Genomic DNA, 16,545 nt, shown 5'->3' on the forward strand with positions numbered 1-16,545 from the left:
ATGAAAGACATAACAAATGTCAGAAAAACAGACATGGGTAAAGTTTGAGAAGCTGAGAAATAACCTATACTAACAAAAGTATATATGCTTTACAAATGAATCTAAAGCATTTAAGAACATGTTAGATATTTAATCTGAATTCCCACAGCACTGTAACTTTTCAACGACTATAATGGAAGGAAAATACCACTACATTGAACCTAGCAATTTAAATTCCATCTCTGCTTCAAAACTAGCTGTTGAGGCCTTGGGCAGGACCTCGAGCTTCAGTTTCCTTATTTATGAAGTGAAGGTGTGGAATAGCTGGGTCTCCAGGTTTCATTCCAACTCCAAAGGTATAGTGAAAGAATGGGTTTTTGGTAAAGGCATACCAGAGTCAAAGGACATCAAGTCAAGATGACCTAGTTCTTACCACTGAAAACCTCCCAATCACGCCACTGAAATATATGTATTTCACTAAATATTTATATAAATATATTTAAATTGTAAGTTTTTATGATTCTTGTAATAAAACATAGTGACGTCTTAAACCACAAATTTAAAGAATTCAGCAGAGCTGTCAGTGCAAAACAAGGTAATGGGATCCAGAGCTACTGATATGCAGTCAGTTCATCACAAACACTGACCTAACAGTCATGATTAAATCTATTAGCATTGGATTTTCTCCCTTGTGAGAAAGAATTACTTCATAGAGCATAGTGCTTAAGCACACAAACTCCAGAGCCAGACTGCCTAGATTTGAATTGTAGCTCCAACATCTATTGCCTGAGTGATCCTGGACAACTTATGAACCAATGGAACCTCAGTTTCCTCATCTACAAAATGGGAGATATAATAAAACCTACTTAATAGGGTTGCTAAGGGGTTTAAATAAGTGACTGTTGGTAAAGCATTTAGAAAAGGGCGCCTGGGTGGCTCATTTGGTTGGGCGACTGCCTTCGGCTCAGGTCATGATCCTGGAGTCCCTGGATCGAGTCCCGCATCGGACTCCCTGCTCGGCAGGGAGTCTGCTTCTCCCTCTGACCCTCCCCCCTCTCATGTGCTTGCTCTCTCTCATTCTCTCTCTCTCAAATAAATAAATAAAAAATCTTTAAAAAAAAAAAAGCATTTAGAAAAGTACCTGGCACATAGCAAGCATTATACAAGTTTTTGTTAAATAAGTAAACAGAGCCCTTCAACTGCTATCTGGTAACACTTCTTGCTGATGGGGCAGAATGAGCACTAAAGAAGGAAATTATTCAAATCCTAAAACTTAGGCCTTCATTTAGCTAGCTGAAGAGACTTTGAAAAGTTACACGTAATAAAATATTGTAGTCCATGGGGCGCCTGGGTGGCTCATTCGTTAAGCGTCTGCCTTTGGCTCAGGTCATGATCCCAAGGTCCTGGGATCGAGCCCCACATCGGGCTCCCTGCTCCGCGGGAAGCCTGCTTCTCCCTCTCCCACTCCCCCTGTTTGTGTTCCCTTTCTCACTGTCTCTCGGTCAAATAAATAAACTAAAAATAAATAAATAAAATATTGTACTCCAAAAATATAAAATAAAAAAACATGACCATTGAACAAACTGCATACCACTTAAGACAAATATTTCATTATTAATCCTGGATTTCCAGAGTGAAATGCTGTTATTCACACTACCTCTACCACTTTCACTCCCTTTCAGGAACTTGAATTCCTCTGCAAGTTTAACATGTGAGTGAGAATATGCATTTGTAACATAACATACTCAAAGAGTACACAACAGTACATTTTACAGAAACCAGCTCATTATTTTCCGTTTTGTGAACTTCAAACAGCTAAGGCAGTTTCCAAAACTGTTCCTCTCCAACTGAGGAAAAATTCTCAAAATGGTCAGAGAACCTGGGGGCATGTGAAGGATCTTTCATAGTGGACATGACTCAACCTGTCAGTGATCTCCCTGGAACCTGGCTGTGCCAGCCCAGCTCTAGCCAGAATACAGGCTAAGATATGCACATCCAAAAACAGTTATCGCAGTGCCAGAGAGTCTGTGTTCTAATATGACCAAATAAAGATACAACCAACATCCCAGATACGCTGCTCTATTGTGCCAAAACTTCTCATTCTTCCAAACGGCCACATCTAAGCTATTTATTAAAATGTAATTTATTTGGAGCCTCATGGAAGAATTTCCAAATGTTCTGACTACAAGAGAATATAAAACCTCATCAGAAATCTAAGACAGGGGCGCCTGGGTGGCTCAGATGGTTAAGCGTCTGCCTTCGGCTCAGGTCATGATCTCAGGGTCCTGGGATCGAGTCCCACATCCAGCTCCTTGCTTAGCAAGGAGCCTGCTTCTACCTCTGCCTGCCACTCCCCCTGCTTGTACTCTCCCTCTCTCTGGCAAATAAATAAATAAAATCTTAAAAAAAAGAAAAAAGAAATGTAAGACAATGTATATATTGAACTACAATACACCCGTGATTTTTTTTTTTTTTTTTTTGAGAAAGAGAGAAGGGAGAGAGAACAAGAAAGAGAGCAAGTGAGCACGTGCGTAAGAGCACGAAGGCAAGTGCAAGCACGGGACGGGGGGGACGGGGTGGGGGGGAAGAGAGAGAGAGGGAGGGCAGGAGAGAGAATCTCAAGCAGGCTCCATGCTTGGTGCAGAGCCTGGGGGCAGAGGGGAAGGAGGGAAAGAGAGAGAGGGAGGGCGGGAGAGAGAATGTCAAGCAGGCTCCATGCTTGGTGCAGAGCCCGACACGGGGCTCGATCTCAGGACCCTGAGATCATAACCTGAGCAGAAATCAGGAGACGGCTTTATATTTATAAAATATAACCGACTGAGCCACCCAGGTGCCCCTAACTATGACTTTTTAAAAAAATCTTTTTAAAGGGTGTGGTTAACACCACATTACCACATTCAATACACTTTTTTGCTAACTGAAATTATAGTACAGGTACTACCAGGGAACGTGAATATGGATCCCCGACCTCATACTTCCTCCCTCTGACACCATCCAGATTTAGGCAGCACTTGAATAATGGGCCCATAACCTTCAGAGGACCCTCTAAAGCTAGCATAGGCATCTTTTTTTTTTTTTTCCTCTAAATGTCTTAATCTTTGCTGGAGAGTATATCATTCATCAAAAATTTTAGATTTTGTGAGGTTACCCTATGGCTCAAAGATTTTTAAAAACAGAATGGATACACCCCCAAAAAACTATTGTTTTTCTAACTTCATAATCAGCATTGCTAACATGCACCAGTTTCTTCCCACCTTATCAAAACAAAATTCCAGAGCCTCTGCCCTTCAAGTGTTCTATAATTATGATTCCCTTCTCTTCTGCCACTTTGCTTCCCTGGGCTCTAATGGGTCAGTCTTAACACCACACCTTGCTTAATTCCAGGCTAAAAGGCTTTTCTTCTATAGTTATTCTTTACTTGTGTAGAAAGCTCATTTCTGGACTTAGAAGCCTAAATCAAGGAAGCAGCTTTCTGCAACTGCTCCAATTCTTTCCTTCCTTCTTTGAATTCCTGTTGCACTGTTGGTACTACGGTCATAGGTCTTATTCTGTTCCCTAACTATTTCACAGGCTGAGTTAAGTTCTTTCCAATTAAGCCATAAATTCCTTGAGAGCATGTAGCGTATCTTACTCACCTATCACTATAATCTTGAATTAGGGATCTAAATTGCCTTAGATTAGAGATCTAACTTTCCTCCCTGCATCTGATATTTAAGAATGGCACACCTGGAAAAAGTCATAATTGGATAGTATTTAAATTATTGCACAAAGGGGCTCCTGGGTGGCTCCTCCGTTAAGCGTCTGCCTTCAGCTCAGGTCATGATCTCTGGGTCCTGGCATCAAGCCCTGCATCAGGCTTCCTGCTCAGCAGGGAGTCAGCTTCCCTCTTCCTCTCTCCCTCCCTCTCTCTCCCTCCTCCTCTGCCCTCCCCACTGTTTGTTTTCTCAAATAAAAGCTTTAAAAATTATTGCACAGAAATGTCAGGTTTTATTTGTAAGAGGACAAGGTTCCCTTTTCTATCTATCCATCAAAAACAATTAAGAATTTAAAACCACAAAAGGATTTATAAAATATAAGAATTTGAGATCCCAAACTAGGTAACACTACCTAATTATGGATTTACACAAATAGATTCTAAGACAGTCCTCGTAGGTATTATCTTTTTGTCTTAATGCATAAGATTCAAGGATGACTCTATTCCTAAATTAGAGGTCAACACAATTTGTTTCTAAAAACCATGTTTCTTCTGTGAAGTTCAGAAAGGATTGCCCATGAACGGTTTATTTACAAGGAAAGGGAAGAGTAATTTATTTTTCTAAATAGTAATTATTTACAAGTTTCACTTCTGAGGTTAAAGCACATTCTAGAGTTAAATGTGAGGAAAAGGAGTTCTGAGATAAGAGATGGCAAATCACACACGTTTAATCCCCTCCCCAACCCCTCCACGCATAGGCATGCGCGCGCACACACACATCCCCCTCAAGTCATGCTTGTCATAGATGGTTGTCACAGATCTTTGTATCCTCCCTTTAACATGCAGAGTGGACATAATACTTGCCATCTTTAAGACATTTTCAAAGGAATATAGAAAGCGTGAAATAACTAATGAAGTATTTTTAAATCCCTGACAAACAATATCAAGCACTACTTAGTTATCCCCATTTCTGGTTTTCAATACTAATCCTGAACTGCCTCTCTACAGCTCTTGGGGCACTGCATGCTCAAGAAAACCAAAAGGGATGACACTATGAGCTCCAATAAATAAAATCAAAAAGTTAATCTTCTGGGGAAAAGGTCACATAATTCAATGTTTCTTAAACATGCCTGATAGCAAGAAAGTCTAGGGTGTCGATCAAAAAATAGATTGCACCCTCCAGAAATTCCGATTCAGGCTTAGGACTCTGCATTTTTAACAAGCAACAGATGATTTTCCTGATCAGACATATTTGGGAAACACTAACATAACACATTACCAAATCCACAGGAAGGTTTTCTAGTTTTAAAAGAACATACAAACAACATTCAATTATACTTACTCCCACTGAGATGAGGTTGTGGCCCCTGAAAACTCCTCACTGCCAAATGCCATAGAGCCTGTTGCGAAGACTTTGCTTGATCTTGGAGCAGAGGCCTTTGAGCCAGACCCAGAGTGAATCTCACACAGGCAGAGAAGAATTAGACCCTTTCGTATGAGAAACAGATTTGCAATTATATTTTATGAGGTACTTCTGCATTTATATTTAGGAGGAAATCACTAAAGCTGTGCTTAAACTGTGACACAGTCAACTTTGACTATGATTCTTTATTGAAAATAAGAATTCTCCTGAGACACTCCCTAAATTTCTAAGACGCTGAAAGTTTGTGGGTGTTTAAAAAAAAAAAAAAAAGTAGAATATCCAAGAAGCAGATCGACGAACCAATAGGCAATGACTGATTAACAGGAACTTACTACTCATAAGTTGTAAAGCCATGTTCAAACTTGAGTGTGCATAAATATCACATAGAAATTTGTTAAAATATAGACTGAGTCAGTAGATCTAGTGTGGGGCCTGAGATTCTGCATTTCAAGCTACTGCCAGGCCCACAGACCACACTAGAAAAATTCTACAGGAACAATCACCCGAACTTTAATGTGCATAAGGATCACAAGGAGATTATGATTATTTAAAATGAAGATTCTTGGTCTCCATTCCTGGATATTCTGATTAAGTAAGGCCAAGACCCTGGAATTTGCAATTTTAGCAAGGGCTTTACAGGATACAGATATAGGAAGCGCATAGAACCCACACTGAGAACTACTACTATAGAGGTCACAAAGATTAGTAAAGCTTGGTATCTCTTTCTGAGGAACTTATAGGGTAGGGGAAAGAAGATATCCAAGCCAAACTGCCATGCTTCAAAGGCAGTATGAGATACTTGTTAAGAACAGTACTCAATTTTCTCTAAAAGTTAGGAGATACTGACATTTTGGAAGAGATTTTGAAGTCTTAATTAACAAACAATAACTATTAAGTATGAAAAGGATAGTTTTTAGCTAAAAAGGATAAGTATCCCTCATATTACATTAACAAATGCCAGGAGTCAGCCTCCCACAGTCTGATTAAATGGTTTAGTGCTAAAAGCTATTTGTCCTGGTATATGTCCACACTAAATACTATGAACGTCTCATTGACTGGCACAAATTTGAGGCAGAACAACCATTTGGCATCTTTGCCCAGGCATCGATACAGAAGTCAAAGATGACAGAATTACAGAAACTATATAGAAAGCAACAAAAGAAAGATCATTCCTATGCACTAACAAAAAACAGAAAATTCTTCTAAGGCAGGTTGGGGGGGGGGGGGGGGGAGAGCTAATAAATTTAGATGCCAACAGTCACGTTCATCTAGGATCTGAACAAAATGCCAGTGATGGATATGTAACTCTAACCTAGTGATTCTCTACCTCTCCTTCCTCTGCATGACAGCTAGCATTTTGTTTATTATGGTTTGGATGCCTTCTTTGTCAATAGTAATGCCCCGTACAATCCTGTCTACACATCAAACATGAATTACTCATTCCTTCCTGCTTTCCCTAGGCTGGACTTGATGGACCTTAGTTTCTTCGTCACCTCTGAATAGAGATAATAGGCTTCTGGAACACCTGTATTTTTCATATCTAAGCACTGCCGACCATAAAATACACTCTGATCATCACCTTCCTCTTAAATTCAACCTATAGTGAGTTAGCAGGAATGCAGCCTTGTTGAGGCAACTCACAAAAGAGGAAGGAAGAGCACTATATTGTACACCTAAAATTAATATAACACTGTATGTTAACTATACTGGAATCAAACTTTAGAAAAAGAGGAAGGTAGAGTGATATGAAGGAAAAAACACTTGAGAAGGAATTGTAAGTCCTGTATTCTAGCACTAATAACCTTTGACCACTACTTCATTCCTAGAACTTGCTGAGCAGAGACAGGACACTGTACCTAAAATGATGATGAAAAAGAAACAAAGAACCAACCACTCTATAGTAGTTCCAGAATAAGGACTATTCCTAAATTAACACGGCATCCAGAAAACTATTCTGCAGTCCCCAGGAGACAGGAGATTTATAAAATTAACGACGTGATTTTAAAAAACAAATGGGCTAAGTATTTCCAGAAATAAAATTGGCCTCCAAACTCTGCAAAAATCCCGTTTCTCCCTTGTTCCTCATTCTCATCAGTATATATCCACCACCAACAGATTGTTTCTTGCTGGGAGACATCAGTAAAATGGCAGTTCTCCCTGAGAAAAGGCACTAGCCTCATTCACACTTCTAGAGAGCCTGACATAATGGGAGTTATCTCCAAAAAGAAAACTGTTTGGGGGAGGGGGAGATAATCATCTACATCTATCAGAATCTCAACTTAGTTCCTGTGCAAAGCATTCCTCTTTTGCTTGACAGCCTTCACACAACCGATAGCCAAAGCACACACTAAATAATGAGACATTTCAGTCTTGCCTAATCAACAAAACCCCAGGAGTACAGATCCTGTGTCAGAGGCTGAAAACCTGATCTACATCATTTTATAAGGGAAATTTATCAGATTATTAGCTCAGGAAAGTATGAAAAAGAAATCTGAGGCTTAGGGGCCTGGGATGGCAGGTGTGAATCTAAAGATCTCAGGAGGCCAGGCCAGTGAAATGTGTTGCCTCCTTCTGCTACAGAGCAGGTTAAGAAAAAGAAAAAATTGCTATGTTGTAGCACCCAGGGCCTGTTCAAGGCCTTAAGACTGGAACCTTTCTTTTGGCATGCAAATGATTACATATTCTACCTTCAGGGCTTTTTTTTTTTTTTTTTAAAGATTTTATTTATTTATTTGAGAGAGAGAATGAGATAGAGAGAGAGAGCATGAGAGGGGGGAGGGTCAGAGGGAGAAGCAGGCTCCCCGCTGAGCAGGGAGCCCGATGTGGGACTCGATCCAGGGACTCCAGGATCATGACCTGAGCCGAAGGCAGTCGCCCAACCAACTGAGCCACCCAGGCGCCCTCTACCTTCAGGGCTTTTAAAGCAGTCTACTTCTAAACAAATATTAAAATGATGGCCAGTCATGCTTATTGATATTTCTCTCCTTATTTTAATATATGTAGTAGGATTTTTGCTAAAGAAATACACTTGCCTTTCATCAGTATCATAAAAGCCTAAGGAAAAATAATTTTACTCTAAAAGGTTTTTTTTTTTTTTTTTAAGATTTTACTTGTCAGAGAGAGAGAGAGAGAGAGAAAGAGCGCACAAGCAGGCGCAACAGGCAGAGGAAGAAGCAGGCTGCCCAATGAGAAGGGAGCCAGATGCGGGACTCGATCCCAGGACCCTGGGATCATGACCTGAGTGGAAGGCAAATGTTTTAACCAACTGAGCCACCCAGGCATCCCTCAGTTTTTCTTTTTTTAAATGAAGGGCTCTCAGTTTAAGAAAACATTTTTTGGCGGGTACCTGGGTGGCTCAGTCAGTTGAGTGGCCGGCTCCTGGTTTCTGCTCAGGTCATCTCAGTCAGGGTCCTGGGATTGAGCCTCCCCCTTCCCCAGTCAAGTTCTGTGCTCAACAGGGAGTCTGCTTGAGGATTCTTTCTCTTTCCCTGTGCTCCCCCTACCCTCACTTGCACACACACACACTCAAATAAATAAATCTTTAAAGCAAATTTTTTTCCCTAAAGAATACATTTTTATTGCTTTTAGGCAATGAGAAACCAAATCAAACCCAAAGTGACAGATTAATAGCTACATTTACCCATGTTTGTTACGGAACACTATGCCAGCCATTTACGACTTCAGTTATTTTTTCAGTCATACAGTTCTGGAAATACTATGCAGCATTTTGTGTGATGACTTCCTATAATCCAAGTATCATGAATCCCAAGGCAGGAACCAGGACTGAATTGGGACTGAAGACCTGAGCCAGCTGGGGGGAAACTACCAAAAGTAGCCCTTCACTGGCCACCTTGGAGTTCCCAGCCAACATCACAGTTACAGGCATGGCGTTCTGCTCACACCCTCTAACCCCTACCTACAGCAGCCACCCACGGTGTCTGTCCTACCTTCCTCCTCAAAGTCTAGTTCTGGGTATAAGGAATAAAAACAAGCAGATCAGGTTGTAACCATCCAGAGGCGCCACCAGACTGAAACTAAGGCTACTTGGAAGAGTATTAAACCCAAAGTTGACCATCTATAAATTCATTTCATGCTGAACTGTTTAATTATTAATTCTCAGGAACCACCATGCAAGTGATTGAATATTCTACCTCCAGGGCTTTTAAAGCAGTCTATTTTACAACAGATTAAAATGCTGGCTAGTCATCGTGCTTGACTGTAAAGTGACTAGATACAGCAATCTAAAATTCTGTAATTTCAATCCATTCTCCCACCCCTCATTTTAAGAGGAAAGTTATTTGGGAGAAGGAAGCCATGCATTAATTTATTTTGATGTGGCAACCTGCCTTCCATCTGTGTCTCTTGTAATACCTCCATCTGTTTAAAAGAAAGATAAACTGTTCTTTAAAAAGGCTTGGAGTCCTGCTTCTAAACAGGACATCCTAGTTGACTTAGAGTGTAACTCAATGTAAATTGTAATTTTTCATGATTTTCTGCTGAAACCAAATTCTGCCCATAAAACCGTATACTATGGTCCTGAACGAGTTCTTTCTAAAACAATGGAAAAGTACTCAGAGAGAAAAATGCTGAAGAGACCATCAGGAGCAGGAACCCCCTAGAATCTGGCCTCCCTGTCCCAACCGAACAGTTATGCTCCTCCCTGGGGCCCGTTTCTCCCTGTGCGGGGTAGACGGGACAATGCTTGCTTCTGTCTCCTGAGAGGAGGTGGTATGTGAGGAGGACAGACCTGATGACCCTTAAGGAGCTGGCGGGAGAAAGGGGACATTATTCAAGTTGCTTCAAGGTATCAGAACATATCCTTAGTCCCATAGGACCAAAGTCAGAAAAGTAAGATCGTGTTAGAGAGTTCCTATTTTAACTAAAAACTCAAGTTTAAAAATGCTATGAAGTTTGTCTTTCACGTTTTCCCTTCTCTTTATTTCTTCTTTTCATTCTTCATTAGGCTCAACAAATTTAAGGAATACATGCCAGAATGGTAAACTATTCAAAAGCCCGATAATGTGGAATTAGAATTGCTCTAATCGCCACCTTCCCCCTTGCAAAAAGTCCCTGTCCTCCTCCAGAATTACTAGCTGAGTGAATATAACATACAGTTGGCCACATACCCCAATTTCGAAGCCTAACTTCAACTCCAGAGAAAGCGCAGGCAGGATGACAGACAAGAGAAACAATGGATAGAAAAGCTATTCCTAGGAGTATGATCTCACAAAATTCTGATAACTTAGACATGCACAAGAAATGGAGCGTACATAGAGTTGTGTATACCTGCCAAACATACCATCAAGCATTTTATTATATGCATTTATCTCATCTGACCTTCAACCAGATAAACAAGGTCTTATTTCTGCCTGTTTTATGGACAAGGAAACAAGCTCAGAAAGCTTAACTTGTAACAAGACTAGAAAATGACAGAGCCAAGACTTGAACCTTGAATGTTCAAGAGCCTAAACCATTACAGCTATTTCTACCCACTGCTCATTCTCTATACTTTTCCAATTTCTACCAGCCACCCTTCTCTTCTTCAATATACTGCTGCTTCCATTTCAAATTATATACTTGATAGATAAGGTGCCTTGACTTGAATTTGAGAAGCAACACAGTAAAGAGGGGGGAAGGAATAGAAAGGGAGCTAATTTTAAGAGTACTGAAAAGAGTGGGAAAGCTGATCCCCATGCCAGTGTTAGGAAGGGCACAGGGGCCGAACACTGAGAATGCATCACCTTGCAAGCATCTTGCAATCTTCCACCAAAAACATTACATGGTACATTATGCTGGTCAAAGGAGGACTTCATACATGCTTAATATTACGGCATTAACACAATTATGTGAGAAACAGGTACAAGTAAGCCTTCTGCTTTACTGACATAGCTAATTGTTAAATCCTAGTATTCTAATTAACAAAAGAATTATGTAAAAATTATAATCTGAAAACAGATTTTTTAAAAAAATGTTTCATTCTGAATTTAGTAGTGGGCACTGTAGTTGTAAACCATTTCAGCTGTTCGTTCCGTTTTCTTGGTAGAGCCCACTTACCTCTACCAGCGTATGTGTTCTCACAGAAAATCTAGGAACACCAGAAGACTATAGATTTCTGAGGCAAGAGGACAAAATGAACTAAGAGGCTTTTGAAATCTCCTGTTTAGATCAAGGAGCTATCTATAATTCATCATCTGGCAAAAAAATGTAATCACAAATGAAGTATGTGACAGTTATATTAACAGCAATGTTTAAAAATTCCCCCAAATAAATGCTACATAACGTTCTTTTTTAAATGAGGTAGATCTATGTGGTAGATCTATAGAGAGGTGTCTAAGACACATTGGCAAGTTACAAACACCAATGCAGGTGCAATTCTGTATACTGACACAACAAACTTCTAAAAGTATCTCAATGAAAGTTGGATGCAGGACTTTTATTTTCTAACCTTTAATTTTTTTTTACCATATGTTTCACTTTTTAAATAGTAATTTCTCCTTACAAAGTCTTCCTTAAACTAAGAATTAGGAAATCTCCATATGTGACAGATTGGAAGGAAATATTTTTTTAGGGCTATCCAAGACTGGTAACTTATGGATCCCAATGTGCTGAATAGAAGGTGAAATCTTTTCTTCTTTTGGTAAATATTGATAATGATGAATATCCACAGTTAACTAAACACTGCATTTAATATACACTTTAGTAACAACTGCCCATTTTCTCCAATATCTATTCTTCCTATTTCACATTTTAGCTGGGCACACTATTTCTCAAATTCCCTTACCAGTTAGGACTATATTGCCAAGGTCTGGCCTATGATGTGGGCAGAATGATGCCTGCAAGTTCTAAGTTGTGTCTATATAAAGAGAGCACATCTTCCCTCTTTCCTGTATCGAGAAGATATGAGGTGGGAAGTGGAGCAGCCATCTTAGACCATAAGATGAAAGCTACCTGTTAAAGATGGCAGAGCAACAAAATAGAGTCCCTGATGAACTGGACCCATAAACCTATCACGAACTTTCCCAGGCTTTCATGTGAGAGAGGAAGGTCTAGTATGTTTAAGCCACATTTTGTTTTTTGTTGCTGCAATGTCCTGCTGCATGCGTGTGCACACACACACACACACACCCAGGAAGTTATTCTCATGCTACAACTAAATATCATCCCCGTTTTAAACCCAGGTTTATTAAACTGACTGAAAAATTAATCTACTTGTACGAAATCTTTAAATAGAAAGCAGAAACAGAAGAACAAGATATCTTACTTTCTTTCTTAACCTCCTTGGCTTCTGAGTAGCAAGTTTGAAACAAAAATGCCTCCCCTTTATCAATTGCTGGTCTTGTTTCTTACTTGTTATAGGAGTAAAAGATTTTATTTTTAGCAGTCTCACGATATTTCCAATGTACTGAATGACCTAAACCTACCTCACAGATTAACCATAATGAAAGAGAAAGTGAACTAGGAGGAGTCACTAAAAACAATAAACTATAAAATCACCTTTAAAATTAATATACCATATTACTATAATGTGAGGCAACAACGGATTAATCTATATGAAAAAAACAAGGCTTACTTCAAGTAGGTGATCTTTGACAATTTTGATCTAACTTTCCAAGTTCTGTTTAGTGCACGTATGTCTTAACTGATTTCATTGCCTCTTTTTTTTTTTTAAGATTTTATTTATTTGTTTGACAGAGAGATAGCAGATAGCGAGAGCAGGAACACAAGCAGGGGGAGTGGGAGAGGGAACAGCAGGCTTCCCGCCGAGCAAGGAGCCCGATGCGGGGCTCGATCCCAGGACCCCAGGATCATGACCCGAGCTGAAGGCAGATGCTGAGTGACTGAGCCACCCAGGCGCCTCTCATTGCCTCTTTAACAGAGTCCTCACACAAATACATTTATGAGCAAACTGAAATTGTAAGTATTAGGAAGAAAGAAAAATATAAAAACTGAAATATCAGCTTTCCTTCTACACAGCATAAGTTTTTAGGAACATATGGATTACTGATTTATGAGTAAAAACAGAATTTATAGTTCTTCAGACAACAGATGTCAACAAAGTAATCTAAAAAACATTACTCTCCTGCTGAAATATCTAAATACCTAGGTCTTTAGTTACTTTTATCAATATATCTATTTCTTTCAGACACAAGTATAAGATTTTCCTTAAAATGTTAACTTTGCCCTTGATAGAGTATATAGTTTCTGCTTCCAGTACCTGGTTTATCTTTTCAAAAGCATACATTATTTTTTTTTTTTTAAAGCATGCAATATTCTTTCAAACATTTCCACATTCTCCTTTTGGTCAGACTTCAACCACATAAATACACGTATAAGGTAGAAAACGAGGATGAAAACCTGAAGGTCTAATTATTTTCTACTCTAAGAGCTTCAACAGATTCTCAATAGATTTTAATAGGATAAGCTGTAGCAGGTTTTCAGGCCAACCATAATATAGCCATGAGTTCATACAAAATACCTAAACCCATGGTTGTATACTCAGGAAGCTGCTGCTCTCTTTGGAAAGGAAAGCTAAAATCTTAAGAGTGCTTAAGTTACTAAAAACTGAAGATTCTTCTACACCAGCAGATGTCCCAGAAATGATCAGCAGCAAAACAGATCAAAAGATTTAGATCCACAGGGTGGCTTTCCGTGTGTGCATAATTTAACGTGTGCATAAGAGAGGCAAGTCAAGGCAAAAGTCACAACAACAACAAAACATTTCAGAAGTTCTATGAAATCTTTGAAGTAGATGTTCTTAAAAAAATGTTCTATGAAGTAGGAAAGGCAAGATGGAGTTAAGAGGAACAGAACTTTGATCTTTCTTGTTCTTTTACAATTGGAAAAAAGAGCAGGCCTGAAACCCAAATGAAATCGTGGTATGTGAAAAACACGTATGGTGACGTGGGGCTTCCACCACGTCCACTTCAAACCTCAAAGATTTAACATTCTTATAAATAATGACAAACTGAAAGTCATAAAGGACAGAAGGAAATCAGTTTTGCACACAACTAGCATTTACATGGTGTTACAAATGTTTTGTATCTACGGATCCACAAACCCTAATCCACAACTCCAGAATCTAAAAGCTCTCAAAGCCTCGTGTGTGTTAAGGCAGAGAGGCTGTATGTGCAAACTCACTAGGTGGCACCGCACAACCTGAGGTGGTACTTATTTACAGTCTTAATTTATCCCACTCAGTGTACCTATATGTTTCACTACAGACAAAATGTGCTTAATTATTAAGGTGCTACCTTAGACCCCACTGTGCTTATTATATTATCTGTGGGTTATGTACTGTGTTACCTTCTAAAGCACATCTGGTCCCAAGGATTTCAGGTAAGAAGCGTAGACCTCTAGTAACTCAATTACCCGCACCATAACCCTATGAAAAAAGAGCTATCTTGCAAATGGGAAAACGGAGGGTTACGCAACCTGCCCAAGGTTAAAAACAAAACAACGATTAAGTATTAAAGCAACTCAAGCAGTTCAAGGCCTGGACTCTTAGCCATTACCTATACAGACTTTCCTTTTTACATCACATAGGTGAATGAGGTGTTTGGTTTTCCAGCCATAATTACCAAAATTAATGTAGGAGTCCTTTTATTTTTTCAACCTTTTAAAAACCACAGTTACGCTTCAGAAAAAGAAAGTACTGCATTTTAAGGAAAAACAGACTTTGGGCAAAGTCACGCTAATATTTTTAAACAACCAATGTCCACGCAGCACATTCTTCCAGATCTGGGTTGTGAGTAAACGGCGGCGCTTGAAGTGGCACTGTCACAATTGTTTGAACAAGGGTGTCCAAGAACATGCTGTTTTCATCGTTCTTACTGTCACAAGTGAAGGTTTCAAGGGACATACGAATACCAGGGTTAAAAGAAAGTTATAGTGGGGGGAAAAAAAGTAATGATTAAAAGGCATCGCACCAGTAGGGTGAACTAATAGCCAAGTCTTTCCCTGGAAGCCCCAGTTCAACCACTAATATCACCCAAAATGCCAACCTCTGCCCTTTCCCTCCTCCCGCTGAACGAAGCTTAAATAAAACCCTTACAGGTATTTGGGCTCTCCCCGCGCTCCGACCTTCTCTCAAGATGGCGGCGGACGCAGGGGAAGCCACCGGAAGTGGGGCTGCGCACCAGGCCCCGCTTCCGCCTCCGCCCCTGCTGTAGGCTCCACACAGGAGACAAAAGCACACAGCAAGATGAAGACCTAAGAACAGGCGTCACGTCAAGACAGGAAGCGATCCAGGAAGACACAGGGTTCGGGGGGAATGTAATTAAAATGGACAAGGCTGTGACTGGCCAAGAAGGTTTAGAGAAACAAAATAAAGCGACACCAAACCCGCATTCTGGAGCTGCCAGAGTCAGAGGAGATGGGGCGAGGGAGGAAAACCTTTCCAGGGACTTGGGAGTGCTACAAAATGAAGGGCAAAGGTGAAAAGCGAATAGGACCTGGAGAGGCGGAGAGTGAGAAAAATGGAGTGTAAAGAATCTGAAATGTTTTTGCATATTTTGGCTTACCTATGCCTAGACCACCAGAGGGAACATTTGGCATAGCAAAGGTCCAAAAAAGTATTTAAAATTGTTAGCCCCTACGTGTTCTTAAGGTCAGAGCTTTCCCGTGTTCCTCTAGACAAGTTTACTTGATTCTCTAATACGTGTTGCAGGACGTAGATTCTGTTATTTCTTATGCAATATTAAGAGGATACAAAAAAAAAAAACAACTATTGATGAGTTTTATCAAACATAAAACATTAGATTTTTCCCTCTCATTTTTTGGAGGGTTCATTGCTCAGATTTAACAGCAAGGAACCATTCTGCTACTACCTAGATTCTGAAACAGAAAAGATGGAAATTAGGCATTATGATGGAAAAAGTGAAATACTAGAGAGAGTTGAAAAGATCCACCACCTTATCCATCTTCCTTGACTGTACAATCTCTGGAGCATTTCCATTAATGGGCAAGAAACATCCCAGTGCATTGACTATGTTCACCTGTTACTTGTAACCTCTTATGACATGAATAATGCTTTTCCCACAATCTGTTCTACTGAACTTTACTTTTTTCTTTCTGTCAGCCTAATAGTTGTGCCAAGTTTGAGATCTGCAACTTTAGCTAATGTTCCAGTTTTTTCTACCTAGGTTAAAAATTCCCATACTGGCTGTGCTGAACATCAAGAAACAATGATACTCTGCAGCAAATATTACAAACAAGGAAACAATTTAAAACTCTAGGTTTTTAGACTGCACACAAATCTCATCTGTGCACCCCTGGACACTACAAAATTGATTATGGTTAGTGTTAAAAACTGACAATTACTATATAATAAAAAAAAACAGAAAACAAGGGTAGCTGAAGATGGAGAAAAACTGGAACCCTTCTGCACTGTTAGTGGGAATGTAAAATGGTGCAGCCCCTCTGGAAAACAGTATGGCAATTCTTCAAAAAA

At 39.7% G+C, this 16,545-nt stretch overlaps 1 protein-coding gene across 4 annotated transcripts in view; it reads right to left on the minus strand.

Moving 5' to 3' along the window:
• Nucleotides 1-16,545, minus strand: part of RBPMS (RNA binding protein, mRNA processing factor) — a 170,337-nt gene that overhangs the window by 111,922 nt on the left and 41,870 nt on the right. The window contains exon 1 of one of the 4 annotated variants that reach the window (XR_004300546.1): nucleotides 5,016-5,970. The exons of the other annotated variants lie outside the window; for them this stretch is intronic. The gene's annotated coding sequence lies outside the window, so the exon portion shown is untranslated. Of the gene's footprint in view, nucleotides 1-5,015; nucleotides 5,971-16,545 lie in introns of those variants that run through there. 4 annotated transcript variants of the gene reach the window in all.

Source organism: Phoca vitulina, unplaced genomic scaffold, assembly GCF_004348235.1.
Source record: "Phoca vitulina isolate PV1807 unplaced genomic scaffold, GSC_HSeal_1.0 scaffold15, whole genome shotgun sequence".
Taxonomy (NCBI): Eukaryota; Metazoa; Chordata; class Mammalia; order Carnivora; family Phocidae; genus Phoca; species Phoca vitulina.